The following is a 15,475-nucleotide window of genomic DNA, read 5'->3' on the forward strand; positions in this document are numbered from 1 at the left end:
GAGGAATGCTTGGATGGAGTGTTAAATGCATGTTGGAAAAAGTATGTTTTTAAAGCTTTTTTAAAGTGATGGGGATTTGATATCAAATGGAGAGGGCTAGGTAAAGAATTCCAAAGAGATGGTCCTGCTACTGAAAATGCTCTCTTTCTGGTAATGTCTAATCTAGCCTGTCGTGGTGATGGAATGTCTAGGAGACTTTGAGTAAGTGATCTTAGATATCGGGTAGGTTTGTAAATGCGGAGTAAGGTGCATAGCCAGGTGGAGGAAGAGTTATAGATTAAGCTGTGAATGATTGAGAGTACTTTATATTTTATCCTGTATTTTATGGGTAACCAATGAAGAGATTGTAAGATAGGGGTTATATGATTGCGAAGGGGAGTACCGGATAATAAACGGGCTGCACTGTTTTGAACTAATTGTAGTGGGTGAATTGATGAATCAGATAGACCTAGACAGAGTGCATTACAGTAGTCTAAACCAGAGAAAATAAGAGATTGAAGAACAGTTCTGAAATCACGATAGAAAAGAAGAGGACGGAGACGTTTTAGGAGTTGCAGTTTGTAAAATGATTTCTTTGTTAGAGAGGAAATTTGTTGTTTCATGGATAGGTCTGTATTTATAATTACACCTAGGTTTATGGCATGACAAGTTATTGGGATAGTTGAACCGTTGAATGTAAAATGAGATCCTGCTCGCAGAGCCCATCCCGCGAGCAGGCCTCTCACTCACCTTGGCCTGACGCCCTTGTGCGGCCTAGGCCGCCCCCGGACCGTCGCTGCTGCTCCTTGCGGCCGACACCGCTGTATGCGGCAGGAGGGGCCGCTGTAACTCTTTGTGACATGAGCCACCGCTGGGATACCTCTCCGTGTCTTGTGATACCTGTCTCAGGAGGGACCTTACATCTGTCATGAGAAACAAGATTGAAAATACAACCTAATTAGAAGGGGCAACAAGATAAACATCTGTGATCACATAAATGGACTACATTTAAGGAGCATAACACAGCTTACCAGAACTTCAACATCTTGCAAAAAACAAGGATAAATCACAACTCTAATCTGTTATAAATAAACGAAATCCCAAAGCATCAGAAAGGGTATAACAAAGGTGGGTTAAGCAAGAAAGGAAATAAATAAAATCATAGAAACATTGAACATTCAGCTTACCACTGCTAGGAAGGCTTACAACAAAAGTAACACATCGAAACAGGAACTTCCGGTATAAGAGGGTTAATTAATATAAACACAGGCTACAAATGGTGCCAAAAGAGGGTCACATGATACAACCTGTCAGTCAAATAAGGATTGTGAAATTAAGGGACCGCCCTTAATTGGTGTGAATGATGGACAGTCAAAGGCATAGAAGAAAAGCATAAAAAAATGTTAGAAAAAAATCAACCGTCAATATTCAAATTGAGGCCACAAGGGTAAATGGTATCCAAAATATTAATCCATCTTTGTTTATACTGTATCAAATGTCAAGAAAAGTCACTACTATGGGGGGAGGGATGATATACTTTGGTAATGAAAAATTGTAGATCATTAATCGTATGTGGAACATCTTGCCAATGTTTTACAAGTGGCACATTCTCTCTATGTAACCATAGGCAAGAGCAAAGTTCATAAATCCATGTGCGAATGTAACGGAATGTTCTCCCCAGTAAATCAAAGAGCAGGGGCATTGAATAACACAGACAACCCCTGTGGTGAAGCAAGCGGAAGTAAAGGAATGAAATGTGTTTCCTGAGATGGGAAATCTTGGTGTTCAGCTGTTTTTGAATGTCAGCTTCGTTGAACATATGAACATAAGAAATGCCATGCTGGGTCAGACCAAGGATCCATTGAGCTCAATGTCCTTTCTCTGACAGTGGCCATTCTGGGTGGCAAGTACCCAGAAAATCCCATAAAATAAATCTAATTTCTGTTGTTCACTCCCAGGGATAGCAATAACTTTCTTTAGTCTACTTGGATAATAATGAGTGATGGCAAGACGCTCAACATACAATGCCCTTGAGTCAGTGTTTTTGGATTAAAAGAAATTGTTCACAATTAAATGAATTAAAAAAAAAAGTTCAAGAATTGACAGAAAGATTGCTAATAATGGAGTATGGTTAGTTAATGTGATTCTTTACCTTTATCACTGACCTTTATAAGGGAAATGTTTGCAACAGGATAGTGTTTACTAATTAGGAAAAATGTTAAAGGCTTTTGAGAAGAAATTTGACCTCAACATGAATTCATCTATCCTTTAAAAAGTCATTAAACATATTGGTTAATAAATGCCTTAGAAATCAAAAACCTAGCAAGACTCTATCAAGACAGGCTATGCTCTGATCACTGACTGCATTTCTGACAGCTGCTCAAAAAAAGAACATTTTTAAGTAGGAATAATGAGTTTTATGGTATTCAATGGAGATACTCAACTCCAGGTCTTGAAATCCACAAACAAGTCTTTTTTTTTCATTCAGGATACTGAACATAAGCAAATTTACTGGGTTCTTAGACTAGATACTATATATGACGTCCATATTAAGTAACCCCGTTAAGTGGAAAGTTATTTGGTTAAAATTATCGAGATAACTTTAGGACAGGTATTTGTCCGACCAGACTTCCCTGGCTAACTTTGTCCAGGCGGTGCTGAATACTGCCCAAAGTGAAACCATGCCCTAAGGCTTCTAACAATACATCTTTTTACCAGGGTAAGTTTTGTGCAGGGCACTGCAGGCCATGAGTTGCTCTCATACAATTTATCCAGAAAGCAGGGGGAAATATTCAATTACTTGGGCAAATCCTTTGAATATTGACCTCTATGTAAATATATCTTGTGAATATTTATTGTGGATATTCTGAAGAAGAAACCTGTTTGCAGACTTCAAGGACTATAATTAAATACTATGCTACAGAAAAAAACACCTCACAAAATGGTCCATATTCAGCAGCTGGATGGTTAGTAAAGTTAGCCAGATAAGCTTATCTGGCTAACTTGGCAGAAATATTTAGCAAAGCTGGGGAACATTCCCCGGTATCTTAAAATAAGCCAGATCAGTTTATCTGAATAACTTCAGGAGAGCTCTTTGACTGCTCTAAAGTTATCTGGTTGTGTTAGCCAGATATTGCTGAAAATTGGCATTTATCTGGCTAATTTAGGTGGAGAGCTGACTCCTCAGAATACCCTGCCCCACTGCATCCTTGAGTTAGTTGGATAACTCGGAGTTGGTCAGTGTGGCAGGATTTTCAAATCTTGCCATTTGACAGGTTGCGTGCGAACTTAGCTGGACAAATAGTGCTGGATAACCACCTCAAAAGGTTTATTAGTGCATAATCCATTAAAATAGTAATTGTAGCTGATGAAACTCTTTCCCCCACATCGTATGCTTCTCAGAATACTCCCTAAAGCTTGCCAGAGTTTTGTATTTTTCCTCACTGATGACAATCCAATATCGGTATCTAACAGACACCCAGTTCTGTCACCATTAAGGCCTGGGTGAACCCTTAGTAAGAGCAGTGGAAGTTAGTAGATAGGGAGAGGTTACCATTCAAATACAGCCTCGCCCTTTGAGGGGTGTGGAATGGCCATCCCTCTTGAGTGTTTTTTAAACAACTCTCTCCAGAGACTAAGAAGGCAGTCCCTTATGGTTTGCTAGCACTTAGGAGGTAGAGAGATTTTTTCTGAGTTTATTTTTTTAGGCCCAGTCAAAGGAGCCAGGTAAATCCTAGGGTACAGGGAACCCTGTGTCTAGTAGGCTCAGGTTAGGGAAGACTTGCCCTTCATACCCTTGATGAGGAAGAGGGTGGTAGTGACCTGCTGCGAGGAAGAATTCTAGTGTTAACAGAACTAAATGTTTGAGATCCCGGAGGAAGGTCTTGACTGCCCCTTCCATCCTGTTGGAGCAGGGAGAGCTGCCTGCTTCCAGGGGATCCCTCCTAGGGATGTGAATCGTTTTCCATATCGTCTTAACGATAGAAATCGTGTGGCAGGGCAAGAAAATCGTCTTAGGCACGATTTTTTAGTTAAAAAATCGTTAAAAATCGTTTTTTCCGATTAGTGCGCACTAACGGGAGTTAGTGCGCACTAACTGAAAATGATACAATTTGACACTTTTCAGGTCAGTTAAGGTCAGTTTAGGAATGAATATGTATTCCTATTGGCTGCCCTCTTATTTATTCATGTTACCAAGTTTCCTACTGACAGTATATGGGGGATGGGAAATGGAAACAGTTGGTAGCTTGACAAAACAAGTAATGTGATCAGTCAATGTGACTAGAACTTGTGCCCTAACCCTGATACCAGGGGTATTGTGATCTTCCTGCACACAGTGCCCTATCCCTATTAATACCAGGAGTGTTGTGATCTTCCTGCACACAGTGCCCTATCCCTAATACCAGGGGTGTTGTGATCTTCCTGCACACAGTGCCCTATTCCTGATACTGGGGGTGTTGTGATCTTCCTGCACACAATGCCCTATTCCTGATACCGGGGGTGTTGTGATCTTCTTGCACACATCCCGATATCAGGGATAGGGCACTGCATGCAGGAAGATCACAACACTCCTGGTATTAATAGGGATAGGGCACTGCATGCAGGAAGATCACAACACTCCTGGTATTAATAGGGATAGGGCACTGCATGCAGGAAGATCACAACACCCCTGGTATCAGGGATAGGGCACTGTGTGCAGGAAGATCACAATACCCCGGAGGAGTGAGGGTCAGGCAGCTCCCCCCTGTCTGTGAAGCCAGCCTCTCACTAGTAATGCAGGGAGGAAGCTGTCTCAGACTTCACCATCCTCCCCCCCCCCCTTACCCACACACCATTCACTAGCTGGGACATGGGGGAAGTCAGGAGTGAGGGTCAGGCAGCTCCCCCCTGTCTGTGAAGCCAGCCTCTCACTAGTAATGCAGGGAGGGAGCTGTCTCAGACTTCACCATCCTCCCCCCCCCCCCCTCACCCACACACCATTCACTAGCTGGGACATGGGGGAAGTCAGGAGTGAGGGTCAGGCAGCTCCCCCCTGTCTGTGAAGCCAGCCTCTCACTAGTAATGCAGGGAGGGAGCTGTCTCAGACTTCACCATCCTCCCCCCCCCCTCACCCACACACCATTCACTAGCTGGGACATGGGGGAAGTCAGGAGTGAGGGTCAGGCAGCTCCCCCCTGTCTGCGAAGCCAGCCTCTCACTAGTAATGCAGGGAGGGAGCTGTCTCAGACTTCACCATCCTCCCCCCCCCCTCACCCACACACCATTCACTAGCTGGGACATGGGGGAAGTCAGGAGTGAGGGTCAGGCAGCTCCCCCCTGTCTGTGAAGCCAGCCTTTCACTAGTAATGCAGGGAGGGAGCTGTCTCAGACTTCACCATCCTCCCCCCCCCCCCCTCACCCACACACCATTCACTAGCTGGGACATGGGGGAAGTCAGGAGTGAGGGTCAGGCAGCTCCCCCCTGTCTGTGAAGCCAGCCTCTCACTAGTAATGCAGGGAGGGAGCTGTCTCAGACTGGTATCAGGGTTAGGGCACTGTGTGCAGGAAGATCACAACACTCCTGGTATTAATAGGGATAGGGCACTGTAAGAGATGACTGTAGTAGATTGAATAAAGATCTGATGTTTCTGCTCTCCTCACACCAAACAAAAACAACACACAAGCAGAGAAGCCCTTCTTACAAAGCTGAGCTAGTGAGTTAAGTAGGAGGAAAAGTAAACATACTGGTGCCAGTGTGGCTACTTAAAAAATACACTTACCAACAATCAATTACATATATTTGAACTGTGTACAGTTCCAGCCAGGACCACCTTTCTAAAATGCACAGTGATTGGCAAATTCAACATGCACTAGCATTTCAGGTGCCTGCTAACAAAAATAATAAACAAACAAGTTCTAGTCACGTGAGTGCTGATCATTACATTACTTTTTTTGTCAAGCTTCCAACTGTTTCCATTTCACATCCCCCCAACCATATTGGTAACATCAATAGATAAGAGCACAGCCAGCCAATAGGAATACATACATACATATTCATTCCTAAGTGACCTTTACTGACCTGGGAAGTGTGAACACTTTGTTTCATTTTCTGTTGGTGTTCGTTAGTTTCCAGTTCCATTTCCCATCCCCCAACCATCACCTCAGTGGTAACCTTGGTAATATCAATAGATAAGAGGGCAGCCAGCCAATAGGAACACATATTCATTCCTAACTGACCTTCAGTGACCTGGAAAGTGTTTATTTGTATCATTTTCAGTTAGTGCGCACTAAATCGAGTTAGTGCGCACTAACGGGGAGTTAGTGCGCACTAACTCGAGTTAGTGCGCACTAACACGATTTAACGATTTTTAACGATAAATCGTTAGAATTTCTATTGTATCGTGTTCTATAACGATTTAAGACGATATAAACATTATCGGACGATAATTTTAATCGTTGAAAAACGATTCACATCCCTAATCCCTCCCATCAGGGATCTGAAAGAGGCTGAGAACTTAGAGACTGAGAGAGAATCAAAGATATTCAGAAGATCTGCTAACCGTGAGCAAATCCACTCTCCAGACATTGAGGACACCCATCTGGCATCTTTACCTCCTGGAGAGAGAGAGAAAGAATTGACTCTGTGCAAGGAACATTGTTAACATTTTGCTAGAGTTGGTTGTTACACTTAGTTAATGGAGGCCCTGCCCACCTGAGAGTTTCACTTTTCCATGCAGTGGAGGGTGAAAGGTTCCCTGGCCCTGGTACAAGATACTTCTGCTCACATAGAGAGAAATAAGACTATATTACCAAATGAGTTCTGTGGTGGTCATGCTATATTTCACCAATATTTAAACAGTAAAGCCTTTATTTTGGGACACTACCTAGTGGCTCCAGAGTGTTCATTTTGGCACCGACAGCACACAGCGAGGATACACAATCACTCTCCCAGGGATAATGGTTGGAAATGTACCCTTAGCACTCGGGGCCCTGAAAGTAAACTCATTCCCCCCACCCCCACAGACACAAAAAGAATCCACACCCTAAGGAACGAGACTGCAGAAACAGCTAGCCAGGGTTCCAGCCTCGAAGAGTTTACAAATACGTGCATGGCCGCATCGGAGTGCAACCTGCCTCCCAGGATGGGGTTACAGGTACATTTAATATGTACAGCTTTAGCTATGGTCTCTGAACCACTAAAAAAATGGCACAATCTTTCCAGCAAGATAGCTCTGTGCTGCATGACACACCTATCTCTGAATTCTTTGTATATAGAAGCAAGCAATGCTGAACTTAAATGATCTCTCCATATAGAAGATTGTAAAATACCTTGATCTTTAGAGAAAAATAATTGCTCATGGGAGGCCATGCACCGTAAGATAAAAACAACGGTGTCTCTCATAGCCAGCAGGATTTCAGAATTGCCTTCCGCAGACCGACTATGATGAAGAATTCAACAAAAGACTCGGGATGACAAGAAGTCTTATTAATATAGCTTTAGACACCAATGTCAGGCTAGTAAATGATGAAGATTCTTACAGAAAGCTTAGCTCAGTGACTGTGCTCTTCGTGGATATCCGGGGTAGGATCCCAGGCAATGCACTTGAAGTTAATGTCCCTTCTACCAGGGTTGGCTGTAGGCTGACTGGCACGCTGTGCAAAAACTGAAACCGATGCCCCCATCCCCTTCAGCAGAGGCAATTCCGGCACAGCAATCCCGCCTTTGATAGTCTCCATCACAGCGTGTCACTTTCTCTTTCTTTCCCTCTCTTTTCCTTTGGCTAGCATCCCCCTTCTCTCTTTCTCTCGTCATCCTGACCCATTCGCTCTTTCTCCCTGCCCACATGATGTGGAAGGGCATCGGGGTAAGGGGAGCCAGCCTGGTGGCTCCCCACTTCTGCATAATGCCTTGTGTAACCATACAGGTTGCACATCCCAAAGGCCTTGTATAATGAAATGAGATCTTTGCTTATTAAATACTTGAACAGCAAACAGTTTGGGACAGAGTATCTGTCGCTAAAATGTTCTAGCAACAGTTTCTTGTGGGCCCAGGGTATTTTTGCTGGCCATTCACAGAGGATTCCCAAGGCAGGTTTGTCAGTGATCAGATTATGCTAAAAAAAATATATTTTGAATCTAACTGCAGCATAGTGCAAGCAGCATAAGTGTCCATGCATCAGCTCTGAATAAACAATTGAGGATTATCGTGATTCTGAATGCTCCACAATATCCTGGTATCTGGATCTTTAGACCCTTCTAATGGAGACAATTCTCAGGGCCTTCTCTTCCCATCCTGTCTTATGAGAGAGATTCAGTTCTGTTTTTATAATTAATATCTCTGAAGTGAATGGCCCGCATATGACAAGGCTAAAATTCATGTACAAAAGAGTTGGAAAATAGGTGTGGGGGTTGGGTATATAAAGATTGTAAGTGGATGCATCCACAGGGAATTCAAGAAACACTCTGTATTGAAGGCATTGTGCAATATTGTATAAGACTCGTTGGAGTCTCATATGCTGACCTCTGTATTTATATTTGCATTTGTATGATTTTAGGGTGTGAATGAGTGTGTGCGTGATTGGACATTTTATGGAAACATTTCTAAAAATAACATTGAAAATTGTGATAATAAAGTTGTATACTTTTCTGTTATGATTAGTTGTGTTGTATTATCTAGAGAAAATAGTTCTTGTTACCCAGTGAGTGTACTTTCTTTTGTTCCTACAGTAAGCTACAATGCATTTAATATAACGGCTTATTTGCAACATTTTCTACATTTGTTGAAAATTAAATTGTTTTTCTCCTCAACGCCATCTTTATCTGATATATCTGTAATTTCAAAGAAATCCTGGTGGGTTCCACCTGGGCCACCAGATCCATAGAGTTTTGCCTTTGAACATGTAGTTCTTCATGAGTTATCTATTCTTGAAGAAACAACTTATCGTAGTTTTCAGAATCTTTGAGCGTGTGAACGTCGCTCTTTCTTACCTCTGTCTTTAGACTTGAATATTTTTATTAAACTAAAGGACAAAGGGGGAGGTATTGTTGTACAGGATCAGTCATCCTATAGCAGAGGGTACCTGAGAACTTTCAGGCTCACAGTACTACAATTCCCTTTCATCTGATCCTATACCGTCTCTTTCTGTTGCAATTTTCTCTTTAATACAATCTGGTATTGATAATCATTTTCTTATCCCTAAGGAAGCAGACGTTTTATTGAAAAACATCATATCATTCTCACTTTTACTGTTTAAAAAATATACACAAATTACTCCACAATCCTCCAGGCTGACCTATCGTCTCAGGTATTGGGTGTTATGGTTTTGTAGGAAAGTGTGAATCCTAGGCCGTCGGTGGGCGTGGTCTCAGTGACGTAGGACACAGCTGTGAGAGAGACTTTATTAGAGAGAAAAGATATGGCATAACCCGAGGAGTGGGGAATGCAATAAACACAGTTCTTGAGCAATAAAATATACCCAAGGTGGTACTGCAGATGAGGTCAGGTAGTGGCCCGCAGCGCGGGGTACACCAGGAGGTTCCTGCAGGTTGGTGGTGATACCTCAGAAGTGCAGATCCGGTAGTGGCCCGCAGCACGGGGTATGCTGAGGATGACTGTACTGTAGATGATGAGGTAGATGAGGTCAGATATACAGGAACCAAGCAGAGGATTTTGAGTAGCTGCAGCAATACCCTGTAGCTCAGGATATGTAGAAGCGACAATACTGAAGTACGGTAGTGGCCCGAGGCACGGGGTACACCGTGAAGGCTTCAGCAAGTTGGTAACGTAGGAAACTGGAGGTAATACTTACACAAGGAAGTTCCAGATGAGAGAGACCGGAGGAGCGGGTCAGATGAAGTCCAAGGCAGGAAGGCCCTCTGAGGAGTGAATAGCCAAGATGCGAAAGGGCTCCCTTGGAGCAGTTACCCAGAACGTTGGAATGCCATGAGGAGATACTCGAACAGGAGATCCAAACATGGAGTGGATTTAACAACGAGAGAACTTCCTGCTAACTCGTCTTAGCAGCAGGCCGGTCAGCTTAAGTATACCAATGGGTTGACGTCATCGGGAGGGGACGCCCCGAGGTTCCCGCCATGTTGTATACAAAAGGAGGTGCTGCGTGCGCATGTGCATAGGTGATACCAGAAGTAAGATGGCGGTCGGCAGCGCCCACGCCATCCCTGGGACGCCGGGGAGATCATTATTGGTTGGTGGAGGCTGCCATTCTTCCCATGATTGATGGTGCAGGGAAAAAAGAGGTGAGTATGAGAGATCGCAGCTGTCTGTGACCAACAGGTGCAACAGTACCCCCCTTCTTAGGGCCCCTCCCCGGGGGGTTTGGCTTTCTGGGGTGAGTCAGATGGAATTGTCTGATCAGCTCCTTGTGAAGGATGTTACTTTCAGGCTCCCAGCTATTTTCTTCTTGCCCAAATCCTTCCCAGGATATAAGATACTCCCAGCATCTTCCATGTTTCTGCACATCAAGGATGACATCTACTTGACAGGTAATGTCCTCTTCAGCGAAGAGAGGTTGCGGCTCAAGTGTCTTCTTGGAAAACTCAGATAGGATGAACGGTTTTAGAAGAGAGATGTGGAAGGCGTTGTGGATCTTTAAAGATGATGGTAACTGCAAGCTGTATGTGACTGGTCCCAGGCGACGGAGTATAGGGAAAGGCCCTATGTACTGGGGTGCAAATTGAGCTGAAAGTAATTTGAGATGAATGAAGTGGGTACTGAGCCATACCTTGTCCCTGGGCTGTAGCTGTGGAGTGGCCCTGTGACTAGCATCATAAAACATCTTCGCTTGGTGTCCAGCTTTTTGGAGAAGCCCTTTAGTGTGTTCCCACAGCTGATGCAGCTCCTGTGCTGAAGCTTGCGTGGCCGGAGAAGAGGCTGTTAAAGGCATCAGTAATGGAGGTAAAGGCTGGCATCCATAGATAAGCTGAAAGGGCGACGATCCTGTGGAAGCTGAAGGATGGGAATTCAGCGCAAACTCTGCCCAAGGGAGCAATTCAGATCAGTTGCTTTGTCTGCGTTGCGTCCGTCGCTGCTCGACGCCCTCACTCCACCCTGCTTACCACTGTGGCGACTCCCTCTGGGCCTGATGGACGGTTTGCTGCCGCGGCATCTTCTTGCCGTCTTCCTCCTGCGTCCCCAGAGCGGCACGACGCTGTGGATCTGCCATGTTCCTGATGTCGTAGGGCACGCGTGTGCGCGCGCTCCGAAAGATGTACCAGCAAGGGCGCGAACCTCGGGGGCGTCACCCTGAACTGACGTCATCCGCTTCCAATATAAAAGGTCTCAGAAATTGCTAACGGATTGAGTTAGCAAAGGGTTTTGCTACCTAAGCTACTCTGCCTCCTCGGACTTACCAGGGGTACCCGCTCCTCGGGGGCCTCGCTCTCTTTCCTCTATTTCAGATTGCCGATAGGAACTGGTACTCGCTCCTCAAGGGCAGGAGGAAAGAAGACGTCATCGCACCCAGGGCCTGTGCCTATACTGTGGCAAACAAGGGGAACTTCCTAGCCCATTGTCAGGAGCGGCCTGGAAACGCCAGAACCTAGGTCTCATCGGGAAGCTGACCCTAGGTAATACCACTTCCGCCTCCTCATGTACCGTACCGGTTGCCTTCACTTACCCCGGAGGTACCTTCGATATGCTGGCCTTGGTAGACTCCGGAGCAAGAGGGAATTTCATTCTCTCTGACCTTGTTCAGCAGTTCCAGCTTACGGTCTAACTCCGATTTCCTCCACTCTGAGTTTCTTCGATCCATGGCACTCCTCTCCCGGGGAGTATCTCCACCTGCACCAAACCCTTGATTCTGCGTACTGGTCTCCTACATTTGGAGGAGATCTAATTTCTTGTACTGGAGAAATCCATTCATCCCACTATCTTGGGCGTTCCCTAGATTCAAAAGCACTCCCCCGTCATCCACTGGGATACTCTCCAGATCGCATCTTGTGGCCCATCTTATTTTACCTCCTGCCTGGCGACAATTCCTCAACCCACTGTGCCACTTCTGACCACGCCCATGGTGCTTCCATCACAATATCAGGATTACTTGGATGTCCAGAGCTCCTATCATGTGACAGGGGCCGGCCAATGGCACAGATACCCTGTCACATGATAAGGGCAAAGGGCCATCGGCGCCATTTTTATTAGTGGCATCCGACTGCCCATGAGCGGGAGATCGCTCCCAGTGCCCCCACTGGACCACCTGGTAATTTTAAAATGTTTTTGGGGGGGGGTCGGGAGGGTGGGGGAGGCTAAGGGGTCAGTTTTAAAGGGTCAGGGGTGGGGGTTTTTTTATCAGGCCATCGGCGCGATCGGTCCCGGGGCTTCCACTGGACCACCAGGTGATTTTAAAATGTTTTGGGGGGGTTGGGAGGGTGGGGGAAGGTAAGGGATTAGTTTTAAAGGGTCGGGGTGGGTTTAGGGGTTGTTCTGGTGTGCCGGTTTTCCCGCCCTCCCCCCAAATAACTCCCGTTAGTGGACATAAACCCGATTAATGATTTTTCACGATAAATCGGGGGAATTTCTATTGTATCGCATTCTTTAACGATTTTTGACGATTTAAAAAATATCGGACGATATTTTAAATCATCAAAAAATGATTCACATCCCTATTATTTGATATATGTGCTGTTTTGAAAATTTTTATTGGTGTTCTTGTAAAAAAGGTATATGATTTTAATTAATAGTTTTAAAATAGTCTTTTATTAGTATGGTTTTACTATTATAACTGATGCTTTATGCTTCTTGATTTTATTTGTTTTATGAGGAATGGTGGTTCTGTTTTTCCATTGTTAATACACAGAGCCTGGCTTCTTGGGGTTTCCATTTCAGTTTTTGTCTAAATTGTGCTCCTTTATTTTGTATTCTGTATTTGGTGAGTGTCTGTCTCTGCTCTGTATGTGTGACTATGATGAGATGTTCTGCTAGCATAGGGATCTATAGCAATCTGGTTTGTATGTTTCCTCAGTAGGTGGTGTATTGGTATTCTAGGACCCAGTGTAATATTTACCCTTGCTTTTTTGCAGGTAGGGTTATTGTTGTTTGAGTCCTTGGTGTTATTACAATGGGATTGCAGTACAGCTTTTGAGTGTCTTTTTTGAGGGGTTTTGTATTAGTTCACAATGTGCCTGGCAGTGGAAAATGTTTGTGCTGCTGTTACTGTGAGGTGACACCAGAATTTGAAAATATCTTTTAGTATGATGAGCTGTAAGGGAAACATCCAAGCTCCATTGTTTGGGGGAATTTCAGTGGATGCACAGAGTTACAGAACTGGAAGTGCGGGATTTATATTGACATTCTGTCCCTTCCTATAAATTCCAGACTTCACTCTCATAGCCACATAGAATTAGTTGAATAAGACTATCAAATAATTTTATAGTGTGAAACTGGCCAGCTTTTTAAAATTACACAGAATACCCTTTGGACTTTTTTATTAACACCAAATATTCAAAAGCTGTGTTCATCCCATCAAGCTCATATATCTCATTAAAGAGGTAAATTGAATAACACAATAACTTTGTTTTATTATTGTTACTCATAAATTATAACAATAACATTAATCTTGGAATATTATATCTATTTAATATAAATGAAAGGTTTTCACAAGATAGGTTGTGTCGTGAAACATTTTATTATGTATATATTTAAGGAAACATACATAAATTATCAAAATACATTTAGTTCATTTAACCTTTAAACTCTGGTTTGCTATTAGACTGAATTACTGTGTCACGAAATTATGTTTGTCTAAAAAGTGTGTCACCAACATGAAAAGTTTGGAAAGCTCTGCTGTATAGACTACCAGGGCCTTAACGCCATCACACGATGGGACAGATATCCTTTGCCTCTGATTCCTGAATTGCTAGACCACCTGCAAGGGGCTAAAGTCTTTACCAAGCTGGACCTCTGGGGCGCGTACAATCTGGTAAGGATACGACCTGGTGATGAATGGAAGACCACGTTCAATACACAAGACGGGCACTACGAGTATTTGGTCATGCTCTTTGGCTTATGCAACGCCCCTGTGGTTTTTCCAAACCTTATGAACAAGGTGTTAAGGGATGTGTTGCATACCTCCATCGACGATGTACTGATTTATTCTAAGGACCTGTCCACGCACTGCATACATGTGCAACAAGTGCTACAGAAGCTTTGGCACAATTGTCTCTTCGCCAAGATAGAGAAGTGTGAATTAGAACAAATCATTGCCCTTCCTCGGATATATTGTCTCTTCCACGGGATTCCACATGGACCCAGATAAGGTAGCGACCATCAAGGATTGGCCACAACCAGTTGGGGTCAAGGTGCTATAATGCTTCCTTGGCTTCGCCAATTTCTGCCACCAGTTCATACCCCATTACTCCCTAATGGTGGCTCCGCTCACTGCCCTTACCAGGAAGGGTGCCGATGCCAAGAACTGGTCCCCGGTGGTGTTAAGTGCCTTCCAGGAGCTGAAGGAAGCCTTTCTTCTAGATGTATGTCTTCATCACCCAGACCCTCAGCGTCAGTTTATTGTAGAGGTAGACACTTCCGATCTCGTGGTAGGGGCTGTCCTGAGCCAGATATCCACAAAGGGCAAATCCCTACCATGTTCCTATTTATCTTGGAAGTTCTCACCTGCTGAGAAGAATTACAGTATAGGGGACAAAGAGCTACTGGCCATTAAGCTCGCACTGGAGGAGTGGCCCCAGTGGCTGGAGGGGGCTCAGCACCCCGTCACCACAAGAACCTGGAATTCCTGTGCTGAGCCCAGCGTCTTAACCCTCAACAAGCTCAATGGTCGCTGTTCTTTGGCCAGTAACTTCCGCCTCTGATACAGACCAGCTTCCAAGAACATCCGGGCAGATACCCTCTCTCGCACTGCAGAGATGCAGGATAACTCCAATCCGCCTCGATATATTCTCGATCCAGCCAAGGTCCTTCTCGCTGCGTCAGAAGTGGTCCCTATGGGTAAGACAGTGGTACTGGCTCACCTGCGCAAAAAGGTCTTGTCCTGGGCTCACGATTCTTTGACTGCAGGTCATTCAGGGGTCGCTCGGACCTTGGACCTGTTGACCGAATACTACTTGAGCCCTCAGGTCAAGAAAGATGTCCGGCTTTACATCGGTTCCTGTCTTACCTCTGCCCGACAGAAGTCTCCGACTGGCCGTCCCTGGGGGTTTTTCCAACCATTACCCATTCCCACTGAGCCATGGACCCATTTGTCTACTGACTTCATAGTGGATTTACCACCTTCTGAAGAGAAGACTGTGATATGGGTCAAGGTCGATAGATTTTCGAAGATGGCCTATTTCATGCCCCTTACTAAGTTACCATCGGCGCCCAAGCACGCAAGCTTCTTTACTCAGCACATCTTTCGCCTGCATGGACTTCCTCTCCATATTGCCTCTGACTGGGGCTCGCAGTGCATGGCTAAATACTGGAGAGCACACTGCAAGAAATTTGGGGTCCAATTGGACTTTACGACAGCTTTTCACCCTCAAGGCAATGGCCAAGCAGAGCGCA

This window comes from Rhinatrema bivittatum, chromosome 2 (genome assembly GCF_901001135.1).
Source record: "Rhinatrema bivittatum chromosome 2, aRhiBiv1.1, whole genome shotgun sequence".
Taxonomy (NCBI): domain Eukaryota; kingdom Metazoa; phylum Chordata; class Amphibia; order Gymnophiona; family Rhinatrematidae; genus Rhinatrema; species Rhinatrema bivittatum.